General features: G+C 46.2%; 1 long non-coding RNA gene across 1 annotated transcript; it reads left to right on the top strand.

Moving 5' to 3' along the window:
- The first annotated feature begins 7,614 nt into the window (after positions 1-7,614).
- LOC123046499 (uncharacterized) lies at positions 7,615-9,134 on the top strand. Its single transcript, XR_006422383.1, has 2 exons — positions 7,615-8,226; positions 8,453-9,134. It is a non-coding gene; the product is annotated as an uncharacterized lncRNA (long non-coding RNA).
- The last annotated feature ends 11,208 nt before the right edge of the window (positions 9,135-20,342 follow it).

Raw genomic sequence — 20,342 nt, 5'->3', positions numbered from 1 at the left:
ATTGATCCAAATACACGCTCATCCTTTAGGGCAGCCTTTGTTCCAGTATCACCATATATATGTAATCAACAGCTTGATGAGAAATTGAGAGACAAACGATATAACTGTGCCCACAAGTTAATTTTGTACGTAAGGGATATTTTTCCACAACAGAACCATGCTCTGTTCAGTATTACCATTAACAAATAACAACAAATGCCCACTCTTACTTCACTGTCACATTTAATATTTCGCATGCAAAATTGCATGAAAAGCTAACAAGCATGACAAAGAAAACCAGCTAACGAAATCAATGTAGAAAGATAAGAATACTTGGTGGATAGCAAAATCAATGTAGTTCTTCAGCTCTTCGATTACGGCTGCAGATTATATATCAAATTCAAGAGTAGCTTCATAGAAGAAAATACCCAACATCTTTAATTCAGCTGAAAGGAAATATAGTTTAAGCAGTAGGTAGTGCCTAATTATAATTAGATTAAGCTAGTCCCGTAGTTGCCCTGAACACCACATCAAAATCCAATTCCGTCAGCAAGTTGATCCATGTCAAACTCCAAGGAAATAGCGAGATCGCGCCAGTTATCTACCTTTGTACATGTCGCCAAAGCCGTCGCCGGTCGCCGAGCTCTCGGCTATCACTGAAGTCACCGATGGCCACCTCCAGCTTCTCGTAGGTGAATTGGTGTGTCTGCGGTTTGTGGACACTGCCGGACTCCAGGTTGCTGCTGCCTGTGGAGCAGGGTGTCCCGCCAGAGTTACTGTACTTGAGGAGCCCAGACGAGGAGGTCATATGTACCGCCTCCTCTTGCGTATTTACTTGAACAGCACCAGGACGAGAAGCACAAATAGAACCTGAGAAACTGTAGAGCTTTCTGGAGTGGCAAATGCGATTAAATAGATGAAAAATGAACCATGCACATTGATGCTTGAATTCGTAAGAGAAGAAAAATAAAACACTTGAAAAATGCTTGAATTGGTCCATGTACACGATGGATTTCGGTAAGAAAAGCACTGGTAAGTAAGGCAGTAGCATTTCATGTGCTTGCCATTGCTATTGCCTTTTTGTTTGCTTTCTTTGGTCCAGAAAGATCAAAAACCAATGTGAAAATAAATCTGTATAAAAAAGGAAAGGTAGCTAGGAATAGACAAGTTCTATCTCTAGTCAGACATGGCTTCGATTCAAACATAGTATGGAGTAGAGAAAGAGTCATACGTACTTGTAGATGAAGTGCCAGCATCAAAGAAAAGAAGTCTTTCATCACCTGTAAATAGACTGGTCGAGAATTAGCAACTATTGGGTACCTGAACCTGACGAACGAGTAGGAAACGACCTGCTAGCCTGACCGCCGGGTAGAAGAACATGCATGTGTTATTCTGGCGCCCCGCTGTCATGCCCGCAGCGCCCTTCGGAGGCCTCGCACTCGCCGCACCATCCGTCGCCGGCCTTCTGCGGCACCGAGAACCCCGCCCCGACGGCGTCTCTGAGTGTGGCGTTCCCGGCGGCCAACACGTCCGCCCGCGCCGACGTGCCATTGGACGAGTACGACCACCCCGGCGATGCAGGCAAAGGCGTTGTACACCAATGGAGAATTTCTTGATGGGACTCCTATCGCCGACGGCCAGCGCCGCGGCCGTGGTGCGGAAGCCGGAGAAAAAAATTCTGGGGAGCGGAGAGAGAGACGGGATTGGGAGCGACGGGTACGGGAGATGAGGAAGTCGCGTGCGTGTGGAACGTGCGTTCGTTGATCGTGGGTTTTGTTTTTACCTTTTTTTCTCGGGCGGGGAGGGGAGAAGCGATGGGTGGGACCATGCGAGGAGGGATCGTACGTGGGCTGGAGGAAGGATCGACAGGAGGGGAGACGTTTGATCCCGTTTAATAGTACTAGTAGAATGCCCGTGCGTTGCTACGGGCTATAATGTATATAAATGAATCAAATAAATGATTAAGGTCACCTCTATGGTTGAAGCTCATTTCTTCCTCGTACGTCCGGGCATGTTCGGACTTCAAATGGGCGGCCAACGGTCTCAAAACTCAACCGACTGGACAGTCCGGGCTAAACCCGGGCATGGGCAGCCCGGCCCGACGACCCGGGCCGGGCCAGGTCGGGCTTGACATTCAGGCCAGGCTCGGGCTTTGTTTTGCAGCCCGAAAGATAATTCGGGCCGGGCTCGAGCTTCAATTTTTCTGTATTTCAGGCCGGGCTTGCACGTGCGCGTACTAAAAAACAGCATTCGGGCCGGGCTTTCGGGCTTCGGGCTTGATTTTGGGCCGGACTCGGGCTTGAAAACAGGGAGTATTTTAGGCTTCGGGCTGGGCTCGGGCTAGAGAAATGAAGGTCGGGCTTTTACAAGCCCGGCCCGAAACCCGGCCCGGCCCGACGTTTGCCCGGGTTTAGTACAGGCTACCCCAAATCCATCTCATATATGGGGAGCAATGTCGTTGTCCGAACTATCCGCCATGTTATTTCCAACACGCGGTCCCAACACAACACAAAACCCCACACCATGAGGCACCCTTCCCTCATGTCGGACCCTCTCTCCTTCCAGCTCAGTTTCTCACCATAGCCTAATATTTCTCGCTGGAGCCCTCTACTTTATAACCGGATGAGACTCACCTCACTTTCGTCCTGGCGCCCTCTTCCCTTCATACCATACTTCCCCACGGACCACCAAGGAGGAGTGCCCCCACCAACCGCTTGCTCTCCGCCATGATCCCCTCCTCCCGTGTTCGTGCCGATCCGCCACGACCATCAAGGCGGAGGAGGCGTGCGCCGCCCATGACGACCCCAAGCAAAGAAGGCAAATTCGATGTCTCATGAGGCATTGCCATGTTGTAACATATAGTTGAATGTCATGCATTACCACAAAACAAAAATATGATGGCTGTTGTTGGGGATGCAACTAATACGCCACCGCGTCTGTTATTAACTATTAAAACAACAAACTAATGCATTTACCCTTCTATCCTAAAAAATATATTGTATGACCTGATCAAAAAAATATGACAGCCTTATCCAATTTGCCACTTTTTCTTAAGTAGGGAAAATATTCCGCTCACATTCGTAACTGAACAAATCAACCACAGCCTCCAACCCGCTCACTCTCAACTCTCACTCCTATCACAAAATCCACTAAAAAGAGATGTGAAGTATTTCTAAATCCCTGCCAAAAGAATATATATTACCAATAGTCCAGTACCGACCTTGTGAATTTGGTTTGTTATTCAAGTCATGGCCGCAACAACACTTTTTCTATTCTCTGTTCATTATGGAAATCAGCGTAAGTTGTGTTATCATCAGAAAAAGATCAGATTTCAAAGTTATTTATCCAATTATCTTTCATATTCGTATTGACATTGTGCAGTTTCCTTGCAAATGTGTATCTTTGGATGGCCTTTAACTAAGTACATTCATATATAATGCTCTAGCACCACGTTGGAAGTTATAGCAATGCTTCATAATTTGATATTGGCTTATGGCAAAGTATTACATCGCCAAATTATAACGACAATAATTTTATGAACCGAATTAGCAACATCAGTTTTAACAGCAGAGTAAAAACTTGTTATTAGCGAGTTTCAAATGAAAGAATAGTCAGGGTAGACATCAAGCGATGAACAAGCATAATATTTGTTCGTTTCCACTTGAAATTTGTCATATCAAGTGTCTTGCCTGCATCGATAAGACTTTTGGACTTCCTTCAGTACAAACATCAATACTCTACATAAAGTAGCAGCAGTGATAAATGATAATCAACATTTAAAAGTTCCATAAAGGGACATGATGAAAGCTCACAAAACACTAACCTGATAGCAATTGTATCTGATGACAATATTATTGTGAGTGAAAAGAAAAAATATTAGTTATCGTTGTTTCTGTCTGCCTCCCCAACAAATGAAACCTGAGGAGTCATATTGAGTAAGAAGTTCGGCATTGACTGGGTACTGTTTGGATTGAAACCCAGTTATAGGAGTCATGCCAAAAAAAACTGGTCGCTGCTTTCATTCCGCGTCCACGGACAGGCGAAACAGGGGCAGGGGAATCGTTCGCCAAAATATCTGCACGCACCATCTCTGGCGAGGTGGGCCTGGGTATAAACTAAATGGCCCCTCAGCTTTCCTGTTTAGATTTCTAAACTGGACCAATTGTTAACATACATTTGGTTCATTATCATGCTCTTCACCATCGTCTTCTTGAGCACGAGATCTGATATATGGATTGAGGTAAAATATTTAATCGTCTTGCTGGGGCTGAAGGCGAGCGGCAAGAAGTGGGGGTTGAACTGTGGCTTGGAAGAGCACTATGTATAATTTGCATTTGATTCAATTGGAAATTTCATGGCTGTGGGTGAGAGTTTCCTCGTGTGATGTGACCCTTAAGAAAAACATATAATTTCTTAGTGCTCCTAGAGAATCATAGGACATAATCAATGTATTAGTTAGCATAAGAGAAGAATCACTGCATCACAAATGTATCTACAGAGTACAGACTGACCTTGTGCCTCTCATTGACAAGGAGCTTGTAAGAAGACACAATTGAAACTGGTGCCCCCCATGACAATAACGTTCTTGGAGTTTGCAGCTGCTGCCGTGACATTCATCCTATTCTGTGAAAGAGAAAATTGGCAACGATGTTTAGGTTTGCCATCGCTGCATTCATGCTTATCTTTCATAGAAAGAAAACAGCAAAACAATTCCAAATCTCCGAATATCTGCTATTGTGGTGTTGTGCATGAAATTATTAGCCATCCCACTGTGACCAGGGAGAGATATATACAGTACCTGGTGAGTTTATCAAGAAGGAATAGTAAAGTAAGTGAAACAAAACAAACTGAAAGGTTTCTTAAAGTTGAACAGGAAATAATGGACAAAGAAGCTTAAAGCCTTTTGAGCCGACTAAAATTAATTGAATATTTACCATTAGAAGTTGAAGGCAGATCTGAAATTTAGTGGGTAGTGGCAAGGAGAACAACTAATGATAAACTAAATCATATACATCACATCACGTTCAGCAATGTATCCTCACTATTGAGATTTTTATACTACAAAAATTTCCAAAATTGTTAAACATAGGATACAAACTAACAGATATGCTCCCGTACACGGCACACCCTCCCTTAAAAAAATCTATAACCGGGTCCTCCTTGTCCTATGGGTTGACTCCTATGTACTAATTGCTTCAGAATGCAATTACATGACATGGGGTGGGATACCACGTACTATACCTTGTGGGGATATGTGAAAGCAGTCAAGAGTACCACAGAGGTGGCGCCGAGCGAATCAGCGGTAGAACGGGATGAACGATCAATTATTCAATTCAGAGATTGCCGCCTCGTTCGTCAGGACACACTGTGAATCTGGAGCACAGGCAGGGGTTGCAGCCTCCAGGCGATTCGGGCCATGACGTGTTGACGACATGGGGTTGCGTCCTCCAAGGTATACCTTATATTAGCCTCGCCGTGTATGATTCTTCACCACCGCGGACACTGCCGTTAGTTGGTGCACGACGCAGCAGTCAAGGTGATCGCCAGGGCGGCCTGGCTCCTTCGAATTCCTCTACCAGCCAGCGTCGCCCTGCTCCTGAGCCTCCCCTCCATGACTGCAATGCCAGTTCATTGCCCCCAGGCGCCATGAACGGTCGCAGCGTAGGCTCGCCGGATTGGCGGTGGTGGCCTAGAACATCTAGGGCTACTCCATGCGAGGGATCTCTGCGGTTTGACGGGCGAGTCGCTAGCATGGTGAACATCTAGGGCTACTCCATACTGAATGGCAGAGCAAACAAATTGAAGCAAGCATGCCTGAACCAAACAGAGGTGGACTCCATCGATCAACCAGACAATTATCGCAATGATCGGATGGATTGACTGGAGAGATGGATGTATGGACGCAAGATGTACCTCGAGCATGCGCCAGATGGAGGGGTCGACGACTCGACGGCCTTGACGGCGCCGTTGTTCCACTCGGAGCGGCGCTCCTCGGCGTCGAGGAACTTCATGCGCACCTGCACGCCGGGTGCCCAAGCGCCGATCAGCGCGTCCTCCACCTCCTGCTTGGGCACGACGAACTCCCCGGCGCCCTGGCGCGGGTAGTAGGTGACGGTGAAGAGCGTGCCCTCTGCCGCGAGCCGCACGGCCTCGTCCACCTCCTCGGGCGGGACCCGCGCGCGCGTTGCGTGGCCGGCGCTCGGCGCCCTCGGACGCCTGCTGGGAGACGGCGGGGTACCTGGGCACGCGGCGGATCCCGGCGAGCAGCTCCCCGTCGGCGCGGCGCATGAAGACGACGGCGTCCCCGGCCATGAGCAGCTTGGCGTTGACTAAAATGGCATGATTTGGAACAAAGGCGCTAGGTGTTTCCTTACTTTGACGGTGGTTCGAGGGGATCGTGCGAGGGGATGAAAGAACTTACATTTGGTGGGAGGGGGCATCGATGGGGCACCAATGAGGTACATAGGAAAGGTAAGAATCGATGCGTTAGGAAAGTTAGGATTTTGAATTGATTTTCATGAAAATAGGGTTTTAATGTTTGTAATGTGATTTCTGTACCTGACTGTTTGTGACGGTGTCTGGTTAGGAAAGTTTGTAAATGTTAAGAAAGTTTTTATTGGGAAAGTTTGTAAATGTTAAGAAAGTTTTTATTGGGAGGGTGAAAAAAATCAACGTGAGGATATGATGATGGAAGGAGAGACCAAATTAAACCAAACAAAAATAAACCAGACGAAAATAAACCTGATGAAAATAAACCGTGGACGCAATCCTACCAACTCAGTCATTAGGAGTAGAGATAGTATATATGACAAATGTTTCCTACAAGCAGTGGTAGTTACCATCACTTGTGTTTTGTATGTTGTATGTAGTATTCGTCGAAATTAAGAGTATGTACGTGTAGTATGTAGTATATAATAATGATTAGGCAGTATATATACTAATTTTTAGATAGTATATACCATCTTTTAAGTATGCTCTTTTTTACGTATAAATATGTACGTATTTTACAAATATAACAAAAACTATGGGCTCATATGCAATTTTTTCATGTAACTTGCTTTGAAATATCTTAGATATAATATCATATACTATCATCTGGTACTACACATACTACTTTATTATTTTAAATATATTCCCCATATGTCTCATATACTATCATCTGGTACTACACATACTACTTTATTATTTTAAATATATTCGTATATTATATCTAAGATATTTCAAAGCAAGTTACATGAAAAAATTGCATATGAGCCCATAGTTTTTGTTATATTTGTAAAATACGTACATATTTATACGTAAAAATGAGCATACTCAAAAAATGATACATACTACCTAAAAATTAGTATATATACTACCTAATCATTGTTATATACTATATACTATACGTACATACTCTCGGTTCCGACAGATACTACATACAACATACAAAACGCAAGTGGTGATAACTAACACTGCTTGTAGGAAATATATATATATATATATATATATATATATATATATATATTATGATAACACTCCTTAACATCTTATTCTAATAACACTAATCTTATTCTGCTAACACCGCTGACCCACCCCGTAGCTATAACTAACTACACAAAAGAACCGACCGAACTGCACGCGTAAAAAAAACCACCCACCCCGACCCTATCCTCTCGAACCCACCCACTCCTCTCTCCCATCGTGCTCCTTCATCCAATCCCCGCAACTTTCCCCGCCAATCCGCCGCCGCACCACCTGCGTCCTCACCCAGCCGCCGCACCACATGCCTTCCCACCCCGCCGCCAGCCCGGGCTCGCGCCGGCCCGTCGCCTCTCACCTCCAACCGCACCTCCTTGCCGGCCGTTGCGCCTTGTCCTCCTTCTCGGCGCAGGAGTGCCCTCCTTCCTCCCCATGTGAGAGCACCCCTGCCACCTTCTCCCCGTGGCGCGCCGCCCCTCCACGCGACGGCCTCAACTCCTCCGTCGAGCATGGGCCCTTCCTACCTTGCAGGCACCTCGCAAGGGCCTAGATCCGGCGACACCCGAGGCGTCCCCAGCGAGGTAGACTCCCGGCGATGGATCCGGACAGGCATCCGCCACCAGCGCGCCTCCCGGCGGCGGATTCGGGCTGGCAACCGCCCCCAGCACGGCCACAACGGCCGATTTTCATGTGTGCGGCGTCCCGTCCAACCATGACATGCGTCGTCCCCTCGGCCCCCAAGGCGCCACCGTCGCCGACACCGTCGCGCCGCTGGGGGAGGGCCAGGTCCGTCGCGCCCGCAAAGAGCTCACTGACCTTCATCTTTCTCATGCTCGCTGACAAGGACGTCGGTAGCGGTGACCAGGGCAGTTTCTCCTTCGACCGGGTGTGAAGTGCATCCCGTCCCATGCAGTCCACTTCCAGGCAACAGCTCACGGAGCAACACCGATTATCCCAGGCAACAACTTATTTTGTTTGTCTATACTAATGAAGTTCATTTTATTCTACACAGGCAACAGCTCATGGAGCAACACCGATTATCCCATTAGGTGTGCAATTCTTGTTTGCAGAGAAAGAGGTGCTCGGTGGAAGAAGAACAAGAAGAATGGCCAGCCACCAAACCAGAGGGATAGCACCGCAGACTCCTCAAATCAATTCTGCATGTGTGCAAAAAAAGACCTCACCACCACCACAAGATGGAGCCGACGGGGGCAGCATGCAATCCTTCTGGCGATGGCGTGTAGTTTTGTGACTCGTTTAGTACACGCATGCCCTTGGTATACGCCACGGGTCCTCCCAGGCCCCGATGCTGGCGACGATGTCAACGGCAGCCCCTCTGTGCAGTTCATGCGACGCACCCGTGCGGTGCGGAACGTATTTGCATGCAGTTCTCTTCCTCGCGCATGCATGTAGTAGGGTCCAATGGTTGTGTAGTTCACCGCTGGGTGGTGCTCCAATGCAGTTAGATCGCAGGTGGTGTTCACCAATTTCGCCTCCCCCACGACCTCGTCACTTCACACTACCGACATGGGCATGCAGCTCACTATCTAGACAAAGTGAAACTGAAGTTCACAAAAAAATATGATTGAAGTTCGCAAAAAATGCGTTAGAGAAAGTTGTTAAAAAAGTAAGATGTTCGTACAGTTCACTTGATCAATTCAAGACAAAGTCTTGTCGATTTAGAATTTGGCTTCCTTCTTGTGTGCGCCAGCCAAAGAATTTTAGTGCGTAATAATATACTTTTTGTTTCAGTCCATGGAGCTGACTGTCAGATTTGTGCTTCTCTATCTTTGTTTTCTCTTTGTTATGCAGAAACCGATGGAAAGGATTTCTGGGCTGGTGCTCATCAATCTTGGGTGACTCATTTCAGATGCTCCTTGGGGGTGATCTCACTCCCCTATAAAATCTTCATGGTTTCTTTGTGTTAGATTATGTATAGCTTCTGTACCTATGTACGTATATGGTACATATTGTAACACAACCATTATATATAATGAGATAAGCCACCCCTAGAGGGTTGTGCTGGTTCCCCAAAATTTATTGTCTTACATGGTATCACGCTAGGTTACGATCGCTTCCGCTTCTAAACCCTAATACCTTCACCGCCGCCGCCGCGCCACCGATCGCGCCGCCGCCATGTCGAGCGCCGCCACCATCGGTTCCACTGCTGCGGGCTTCCTCCCGGCCTCTCTTGCGGCTCTGCTCAACCTCCCGCTCGATGCCGTCTCTGTTCCGGCTCCGATCGGGACAAGGAGCATCGGCTCCGTCTTCTCCACGCCGCCGGCGCCCTCGCTTGGGCGTGACCTCGTGGTCCACACCGCGGCGCCGCCGTCCGCTGCGGACTCCGCAGGCGTCGTCCCGCCGCTCCTGCCGCAAGCGGATCACACTGCACCGCTGGCGGGGTTGGCGGCGTCCGCCCCGGCCGCGGGCCTTGCGGCGTCCGCACCGGCCGCGAGCTTTGCGGCGCCCGCCCTGGCTGCGGTCCCGCCTCCTCCCGCATCGGCTTCGGTGCCTCCGGCTGCCTCCATGGTGTTTGCACCCCAGGCAGCCTCCTCGATGGGATTGTCTTCGCCGCCGCCGTTTCACTTCGGTCATCTCATCACCATCAAGCTCTCCGCCGACAACTACATCTTCTGGCGTGCGCAGGTTCTCCCGCTCTTGGGGAGTCACTACCTGCTAGGCTACGTCGACGGATCGCTTCCCTGCCCACCCGCGCTGGTAGACAGCGTGCACGGTCCGGTCTACAATCCGGCCCATCGCGTCTGGACGGGGCAGGACCGGGCGAACCTCTCCTCCATCCAGGGGTCGCTCTCGCCGGCAGTTGCCGGCCTTGTTGTCTTCGCGAAGATGTCTCATGAGGCCTGGACCATCCTTGAGCGCACCTTTGCAGCGCAGTCCCAGGCTCGTGTCTCTACACTCCGTCGTCAGCTTGGAGAGTGTCAGAAGCTTGACTCCACTGCCACTGAGTTCTACAACAAGGTCAAGGGCCTCGCCGACACATTGGCCTCCATTGGACAGCCCCTCACCGACTCCGAGTTCAACTCGTTTATTGTCAATGGTCTTGATGAGGAGTATGATGCCTTAGTCGAGATCATCAACGAGCGGGGCAACTCGACACCCATGCTGGCACACGAGGTTTTCTCTCGGCTCCTTCTCACTGAGCAACGGGTCGAGACTCGCCGCACCAGGGGCACTGGCTCCCTCTCGGCCAACGCCGCCACCAAGGGTGGCCGCTCTTCTTCATCACCCCGGTCTCCCTTGGGGCTGCCACCGTCGCCCGCCTCGGCCCCCCCACCTACTGCGACCTTACCGGGGGCTGGCGGTCCACGTGTGTGTCAGCTTTGTGGCCGCGATGGGCACTGGGCCTCCAAGTGTCATAAGCGCTTCCAGCGAAGCTTCCTTGGTCTTGGCAATGACGGCAAAGATACACGCAACAATGCCCGTCAGGTCGCCATGGCTGATCGTCCCGCGCCGCAGAAGCAACAGGGACACACTCAGTCCTACTCCATCGATCCACACGGGTACATGGACTCTGGGGCGACAGAGCATCTAACCAGCGAGATGGGGAAGCTTCACACTCGTGAACCCTATCATGGCTCCGACAAGATCCACACCGCCAATGAAGCAGGTATGCACATCTCTCATATTGGTCAAGCATCTCTTCTCACTAGACATGCCAATAGGAGTCTTCAGCTTCGCAATGTTCTTCGAGTTCCATCTGTGACCCGTAATCTTCTTTCAGTTCCTAAACTCACACGTGATAATAATGTGCTTTGTGAATTTCACCCTTTTGATCTTTTTATTAAGGATCGGGGCACGAGGGACATTCTTCTTAGTGGGCGGTTGTGCCAGGGCCTCTACCGTCTGGAGCATCCTGGTGTCGCTCGTGTTTTCAGTGGAGTTCGGGTCTCTCCATCACAGTGGCATGCTCGTCTTGGTCACCCGGCCACACCTATTGTCCGTCATATTTTGCGTCGTCATGAGCTTCCTAGTTTGTCTAGTCATAAAGATGTAGCAGTGTGTGATGCTTGTCAGCAGGGGAAGAGTCATCAACTTCCTTTTTCGGAGTCCAGTCGTGAGGTGAAACATCCTTTAGAACTTGTGTTTTCAGATGTATGGGGTCCTGCTCAGACTTCTGTCAGTGGTCATAATTACTATATCAGTTTCGTTGATGCTTATAGTCGCTTTACCTGGCTTTACCTTATTAAACGCAAATCTGATGTGTTTGATATTTTTGTTCAGTTTCAAAAACATGTTGAGCGTCTTCTCAAGCACAAAATTGTTCATGTCCAGTCAGACTGGGGGGGGGGGCGAGTATCGCAACCTCAACTCTTTCTTTCAGTCGCTTGGGATAGCTCATCGTTTAGCATGTCCACATACACATCAGCAGAATGGTTCAGTCGAACGTAAGCATCGTCATATTGTTGAAGCTGGTCTTACTCTTTTGGCCCATGCATCTGTTCCGTTTCGGTTTTGGAGTGATGCTTTCACCACTGCATGCTTTCTCATCAACCGTACTCCTACTCGTGTTTTAAACATGAAGACTCCCATTGAGGTTCTCCTTAATGAACAACCTGATTATACCTTTCTTAAGGTATTTGGGTGTGCTTGCTGGCCGCATCTTCGTCCATATAACAAGCGCAAGCTTGAGTTTCGTTCTAAGAAGTGTGTTTTTCTTGGCTATAGCTCTCTTCATAAAGGTTACAAATGTCTTCATGTTCCCACTAATCGTGTCTATATATCTCGGGACGTCGTGTTTGATGAGCATGTTTTTCCCTTTGCCAACCTTCCTGTGTCCACTGTCGAACCACCATCCCTGCATTCATCCTCTGTTGCTTCTGACCAATTTGATGATGTTGCATACTCTCCTTTGCTGTTACCTAACCATGGTGCAGGAACCGGACGTGGAGCTCGTTTGGAGCTGTTGGAGGATTCACCATCATCATCGTCGTCTTCTGGTGGGCACGTCGATCGCCCTATGTTGCATGGCATCGATTCGCGTGCCCATGCATGGTCACCCGACGAGCCCGTCGCGCCGAGCATCTCCACTGCTCGGTCCGTTTCGCCAGCGGCCGCCGAGTCGCCCGCGGCTCAGCCCGTCACGCCGTCTTCGCCCGCGGCTCGGGTCCTCACGTCGCCTTCATCAGCGGATCGGCCCGCGACACCGGCCGCGCCACGGCCCACTATGCCGAGCTCGCCATCGGCCCGGTCTGTGATGCCGGAGTCGCCAGCTGCTTCGTCTGCTCTGCCGGTTTCGCCGGTGGGTCGGCCTTCTTCGCCAACCGAGTCCGAGGCTACCGTGACTGGCTCCTCGTCATCGGCTGACTCGTCAACGTCGCCGTCCTCCAGCCCGTTGCAGGATGCTCCGTCGACCTCGGTGGTTCCTGTGTCCCGACCACATACACGCAGTCGCAGTGGCATTTTCAAACCTAAGGAACGTAAGGATGGTACGGTTGCTTGGTTGGCTGCTTGTTTGGCTGCTGCTGTTGCGGATCCATCTTCTGAGCCTCGCTCATATCAGGCTGCCCTGCGCATTCCACATTGGCGAGAGGCTATGGAGCAGGAGTTTCATGCTCTTCTTCGTAACAAGACATGGACTCTCGTTCCTCCACCACCACGGGTAAATGTTATTGACTCAAAATGGGTATTCAAAGTGAAGAAGCATTCGGATGGATCTATTGAGCGTTACAAAGCGCGATTTGTTGCTCGCGGTTTTCGGCAGCGTCATGGTCTTGACTATGAGGACACCTTCAGTCCTGTCGTCAAGCCTACCACTATTCGGCTTCTTCTCTCCATTGCTGTTTCTCGTGGTTGGTCACTTCGTCAACTTGATGTGCAGAATGCTTTTCTACATGGATTTTTGGAGGAAGAGGTTTATATGAAACAGCCGCCTGGTTTCTCTGATCCTGATCGTCCTGACTATATCTGTCGTCTTTCCAAAGCACTATATGGTTTGAAGCAAGCTCCTCGTGCCTGGCATGCCCGCCTTGCCTCTGCCCTTCGTGCTCATGGGTTTGTGCCGTCTACTGCTGACACTTCGTTATTTCTTCTACAGAAGCCAAAAGTCACTATGTATCTTTTGGTATATGTCGATGATATTATCCTTGTCAGCTCTTCTCAGTATGCTGCTGATGCTCTTGTCTGCTCTCTTGGTGCTGATTTTGCGGTCAAAGATCTTGGGAAGCTTCACTACTTTCTTGGAGTTGAGGTCACTTCTCGTGCTACTGGTCTTGTCCTTACGCAGAAGAAGTACTCCTTGGAGTTGTTACAGAGAGCTGGCATGCTGAAGTGCAAACCGACCACCACACCCATGTCGTCTACCGACAAGATAACAGCTGTTGATGGTGAGCTTTTGTCTCCTGCGGATGCCACATAGTACATGAGCATTGTTGGTGGACTTCAGTACTTGACGATCACGAGACCAGATATCTCTTATGCTGTTAACAGGGTTTGTCAGTATCTTCAGGCTCCCAGAGATACTCATTGGGCTGCTGTTAAACACATTCTTCGTTATGTTCAGTTCACCCTGACATTTGGTATGCATATTCGGCCGACTTCCTCTCGGGTCCTTTCGGCCTTCTCTGATGCAGATTGGGCTGGTAGCCCAGATGACAGGTGATCCACGGGGGGTTATGCAGTATTCTTTGGCTCTAATTTGATCGCCTGGAGTGCTCGGAAACAGGCTACTGTGTCACGTAGCAGTACTGAAGCTGAGTACAAGGCTGTGGCTAATGCTACTGCAGAGATTATTTGGGTGCAGTCTTTGCTTCAGGAGTTGGGTTTGTCTCAACCACAGCCTCCTATTCTTTGGTGTGATAACATCGGTGCTACATACCTTTCTGCAAATCCAGTATTTCATGCCCGAATGGAACACATTGAAGTTGACTATCACTTTGTACGGGAACGTGTATCACAGAAGCAACTCCAGATCAAGTTTATCTCATCTAAGGATCAACTTGCAGACATCTTCACTAAGCCTTTACCGCTGCCACAGTTTGAGGCTTGTAGGCGCAATCTTACCCTTCTCAGTTCTTTAGAAAGTGGCTAAGATTGAGGGAGGGTGTTAGACTATGTATAGCTTCTGTACCTATGTACGTATATGGTACATATTGTAACACAACCATTATATATAATGAGATAAGCCACCCCTAGAGGGTTGTGCTGGTTCCCCAAAACTTATTGTCTTATACTTTGTACGGCTATGGAAATTCTCCATCAAACCACTCGGCTTCAGGTTGCCCTGCCCTGTTGGCATGCATGCATGCATATACATACATACATACACAAAGCATGTTAAAAAGTGTTATTCTTTGCTGGGATTCGACAGAAGACAATATTGCCCATTAAGTACTATTTGTTAGTGTCTTTGCTCTGGTTTGGGCCAAGTAGTTCCAGCGTTGCTTCTTTGAGCGATCATTAATTGGGATCTCCTCACTGAATTTTCTATATTTGTTGCAGATAAAAAGAGTACATATGCGCACATTTCTTCTGACTGAGATCAAGAGATGGTGGTGCGAAAAGAGGTTGGATTATGGATCTCGCGACCACCAGGTTCCCGCCATGCCACGCGATCCAAGCTTTGCTCGGGTACATACACACATTTGGGCATTGGAGATTATGCATTAAAGTGAGCTTGCAGTGCACTAGCTCATCGTGTGATGAAGAAACAGGTGTCTCGTATGCTGAATTTGATGTGTCCTGTGTGTACTGTTTGTGTAAAAAGAACAATGTTTCATTATTCCTCTGTATGAAGTGCAATTTGTTTCGTGTGGATCAAAATTCAGTCAACTACATCAACACCTGTAGTGTGTTTGGTCCTCGGATGTGGTTCACTTTTGAGACTGATGCTGTTCACTTGTGCCCAACATAAAAGTGTGAAAATATTTAGCGAAACAACAATAGCAATGAGGTTTAGTTCGACATATGTCGCGGTTCATTTGCCCTCATCTCCGCGGTCCACTCTCGTTCATAAAAAATGTTAAAAAAAAGACAACAAAAACTCACAAAAAAGTCATGCGAGAAAATTTACGTTCCACAAGAGAAATCATGAAGTTCACTTGACTGTCTGATGCAGTGCGGTTTTCAACTCGAAGTAGTGCGGTTTTCTGTCCGATGCGGTTCACTCGTCGATTTTGTTGTCACGAAAAACAAAGTGTCCGCGTTTCGGTAATTTTAAAACTGCTCTTAAACCGTAAGGAATTAGAGAGATTGTTCTACATGAAAAGTTGTGTCTCATCGATATATTTCCAATGGCGTATCATTTTAATCATTTCGACAAGCGGTTTGTAAAAATTTCATGAAAAACGACCGCTGCCACTCATCGTCCGCCACACCATTTTAAAAATTAACTTAAAATCATAAGGAATCTCAAAAACATGTCAACATATGAAAGTTGCGCCTCATCCATAGCTTTTCAACGGTATATTACACGCCTCATTTCGACCAACGGTTAAAAAACTGAAGCGAAAACAGTACCGAAAATTTGAATTTTTTAAAAAACATAATTTCGTGATTTAGTAAATTTGAAACTGCTCTTAAACCGTCACGAATTAGAGAAAATGACAGATACGAAAAAGATGTGCCTCGATATCTTTCCAACGGTGTATCATTTGCTTCGTTCCGACGAGCGGTTTAGAAGAAATCTCGAAAAAACGCTCGCTGCCACTCGTCATGGGCCGCACCATTTTTAAAACTGCTCTTAAACCTTGTGAAATCTCAAAAAGTGTTCAACATGTCGAAGTTGCGCCTAATCCATAGCTTTTCAACGTATATTACACGCCTCATTTCGATAAACGGTTAAAAAACTAGAGCGAAAACAATATCCATAAAAACAACGCGTGCAGTTTTTTCCGACGAGAAGTTCACTCGTGTGAGTACTGCAACACACTTGGTTCAAAGAATGACGTGCACTTGCGTTGAGCGTGCAGTGCGGAAGTGTTATGAGAATAGTTATTCTGCTGATGTTGTTGTTCTGTATGCAATCCCATCGCACAACACACACGTCTTATTAGCAGCAATCATCTGTGTTATTATCGGTCTTCGCACACATTTCTGATTATAGACATGTTTGCCGCGTATCACACACATCTTGTTATATTGAATCGTTTATGTTCTCTTGTCTCAACACAAACAGTTCATCCGCGTGAACCACATGCCGTATATCGCATACACCTTGATCTGGCTGATCGTTTCTTTTGTGTTGACTAATCACAAACAATTCATCCTAGTAAACCGTATGTTGTTTATCGCACACACCTTCACCTGGCTGCCCGTTTCTTTTATTGCTCCTCGTCGCAAATGATTAATTGCACTGAACTGTATGCCCTACTTCACACATGTAACTAAAATCTGAACTGTGTTTGATGCATCCATCATTGCAAACGTTTTGTATCTTTTTTGACGGTTTTTTTACACCACCATTTGCGATTAATGCATCGCAGTTTCGTCAAAGGATCTCTGATCGTAGTGTCGCATTAGCAGCATCCTATAGTAGTGAACCTTCTTTGCTGCGTACGTACTGTCGGGCACTTTGTTATCCTTTGGAATCTTTTTCTTCAATATTTTCAGTAGCTTCTCAAATTCTTTGTCAGGTACACCATTCTCTGCCTTCCACTGCAGCAATTCCAGTGTGGTACTCACCTTTGTGTTGCCATCTTCACAATTGGGGTACAAACCTTTTTTCTGATCCTCTAACATGAGATCAAACTTCAGCTTCTCCTTTACACTTTAGCACTGTCTCTTTGCATCAACAATGACCTGGTGAAGATAATCATCGGACACATCGTCTGGTTCCTCTTGATCTTCAACTTCCCCCGCTGCAGCATCACTGTATTCAAGGGGCACATAGTTGTCATCATCCTCTTCTTCTTCGTTGTTTTCCATCATAACCCCTGTTTCTCCGTGCTTAGTCCAAACATTATAGTGTGGCATGAAACCCTTATAAAGCAGGTGGCTGTGAAGGATTTTCCGGTCAGAGTAAGACTTCGTATTCCCACATATAGGGCATGGACAACACATAAAATCATTCTGCTTGTTTGCCTCAGCCACGTCGAGAAAATTATGCAGGCCCTTAATGTACTCGGAGGTGACTCTGTCACCGTACATCCATTTCCGATTCATTTGCGTGCATTAAATATAATTAAGTGTGTCAAAAACCATTACAGAACATTATGAATACAGAAGTGACCAAATTAATAGAAGTTTATCAACACATTAAGACCAAAGTACATACATAGTTCTCATTGAACAACATATAGCTCTCCAGAGCATCTAATTGAACCATACATTGAAACTATCTAAAACATTTCAATGCAAGAACAAATGCGATCATAATCGCAACCAAGGTAACAATTGATCCCACGGCATAATGATACCAAGCCTTAGTATGAATGGCATACTTTCTAATCTTTCTAATCTTCAAGCGCATTGCATCCATCTTGATCTTGTGATCATCGACGACATCCGCAACATGCAACTCCAATATCATCTTCTCCTCCACAATTTTTTTCAGTTTTTCCTTCAAGTAAGTATTTTCTTCTTCAACTAAATTTAACCTCTCGACAATAGGGTCGGTTGGAATTTCCGGTTCACATACCTCCTAGATAAAAAAAATCTATGTCATGTTGCTCGACATAATTGTCATAAACACTAAATGAAACAAATAGTTATAAAAGATAATATATATACCAAATCCGAATCATAGACAGGACGAGGGCCGACGGAGGCGGATACCAAAATCATCGCACTATATAATAGCAAACAATAATAAGTAAGAAAACTACACAAGTATCTATTTAAATCATACAAGTAAGAAACTTTTTTCTTTCAGAAAGAAGATAAGAACAAGAGGCTCACCATGGTGGTGCCGGCAACGAGATCGGCGCGGGCGATCGACGGCGGTGAGGACGGGGACGGGACAGGACAGACAGCCTAACCTAGACAAATCTTGAGGAAAATGGAGTTTGGACAAGGAGCTTTGAGAGGAGAAAGCTTAAGTGTGGCCCGGGCATTTCATCGAATACCTCATGTGCATAGGAGGTGAGCTAGAGCACAACACACCTCTCCCAAAAAAACAGAGCACTCCACTACTCTGCTCGCGGGCAAAGGGTATATATAGGCATCTCATTGGTCCCAGTTCATGGCTAGAACCGGGACTAAAGGACAACCTTTGATTCCGGTTCAAGCCACCAACCGGGACCAATGGTGGTGGGCCAGGATCGAGGCCCATTGGTCTTGGTTTGTGCCTCGAACTGGGACCAAAGAGGCCAGATGAATCGGGACCAATGCCCCACGAGGCCCGGCCAGCCCCCTGGCCTCACGAACCGGGACCTATGCCCCCATGGATCCCGGTTCATGAGTGAACCAGGATTAATGGGCTTTCCCTGCTTGGACCAAAGCCTTGTTTTCTACTAGTGTGGTAAAGTATTTATGTATACTTCAATAGAATCTCCTAATCCTCACAAGTGTATGTGGTGTATTTCGGGCAACCATTAATGACATACGTCACAATTCACATATTCCAACAAAATTTCAAGATATGTGTACCACAAATACTATTTATTTCAAGAATCACGAATTTAAGATATCATTGTTAATGCATAGACCATGGACATTGAAATAAGAAATCAAATAGAAACCATGTACTGCTATGTTCAAATAAAAAGAATTGCTCATTTCCACCTTACAAATTCATGGAATCAAGAGTCAATAATTAAAATTTATGTGTTGAGAATCAAGTGTCAATAATGATAATTTTAGTATCGGCATTTTCAAGGATTTTGCGCTTCAAACTTTGACAAATTGTGGTGATGCCCAAAGACGGATTCTGATTCAATATTAATTACTACTCTCTCCGTCCAGAATTACTTGTCGAAAAGACGGATAAAAATGGATGTATCAATAACTAAAATATGTCTAGATACATCCATTTCTCTGACAAATAATTTAGGACAGATGGAGTATGTTTTATAGTTTAATATAGAAGTGTAATATTTAAATTTTGACAACCCATAGTCTTTTTTATATCTCAAACATATGAGTTTATTAATTTTCTCAATATACCATGGTTTTATATAATCAATGTACGTGAGGCAACATGATTACACCAAAATTGTCAATCCAAATATCATCTTCAAAATTGATAGCCTATAGCAACTAAATTGTGGATTGGTGGCATGGTTATATTGTAAAAATGTTGCTCGTCCATAGATAGACAATCGAGACTTCTAACAAATAAAATGAACTGTAACTTCGATATATTCTATAATAGTATAATTAACAAAGTAATCCTAAAAAAATCCTAGAAATTCGGTCATGAATTGAAAAAGAAAGATCGATCTGCACCAGCTATGTGGTGAGGCCAGATCATAATGCCACGAATTAATTGTATGTGTAACATATATTTTTATTTTCACAAAAAACATATGTTTGTCAGAAATAAAATTGTATTATCAATCATATATATTCATGTACCGGAGTTATATAGCATTAGTATTTGTATTGCGACTTGTTTTTTAGGGAAACAACAGGACTCTTGTGCGTATTCTTATTAATTTTCAAATAAATGGTGTAGAAAAAAGTTCACAACAACTTAACAAAAAACCAAAACTATACAAACTATACAAAAGGGGAAGAGAAAACTAAAGAAACATGGTAGGAAAAAAGAAATTTTATATTGCGACTAGTTTCATTAGCTCGACTGCATGAGAAGAATTTGCTAGAAGAGAGATTACTAACAAAGCGTCCTAGAATGACCGTACTATTCTCTTACTGACTTCTTATCTAAAGTGAAAGGGAAACACCAACCAAGCGAGACAAAGAACCAGCCCGATTGCCAAAATGGTAGACCAGTGAAGAGCATAGTTAACAAAAATGAGAACTCCAGCAACAATTAAGAGGAAACT

This window comes from Triticum aestivum, chromosome 2B, assembly GCF_018294505.1.
Source record: "Triticum aestivum cultivar Chinese Spring chromosome 2B, IWGSC CS RefSeq v2.1, whole genome shotgun sequence".
Lineage (NCBI taxonomy): Eukaryota > Viridiplantae > Streptophyta > Magnoliopsida > Poales > Poaceae > Triticum > Triticum aestivum.
Note: the sequence above shows the minus strand (reverse complement) of the source record. Positions and strands in the feature narration are given on the sequence as shown.